Consider the following 337-nt stretch of genomic DNA (forward strand, 5'->3'; position numbering starts at 1 on the left):
GGCCGAGCCACTGCCCCTCTTCTAAGGGAAGGCAGCCCTAGATAGACCTCTGGCCTGAGGAAACAAACCACCTGTCTGCGCCAGTGTCGTCATCCTCTCTGCCACACTGCCATTTTCTCAGTCGCAGTGGTAGCACGGTAGCACACTTTGCCATTTCGCCGCCCCCGCAGTTGCCCAGGAAAGAGGGCCTTTCCCTCTCAGGACCCGCACCGGCTCAGACAGTCCTCCCTGTCTCTCATCCCATAGCCAGGTGTCAGGCACCAGGTAGGGCCTTCTCTTACAGTTGCCTCCAAGCACTCATCATCTTTGGCAGGGTGGGAATGTGGCAGGGATTAGA

The sequence above is a fragment of the Neophocaena asiaeorientalis genome, unplaced genomic scaffold (assembly GCF_003031525.2).
Source record: "Neophocaena asiaeorientalis asiaeorientalis breed wild unplaced genomic scaffold, Neophocaena_asiaeorientalis_V1.1 scaffold3551, whole genome shotgun sequence".
NCBI lineage: Eukaryota > Metazoa > Chordata > Mammalia > Artiodactyla > Phocoenidae > Neophocaena > Neophocaena asiaeorientalis.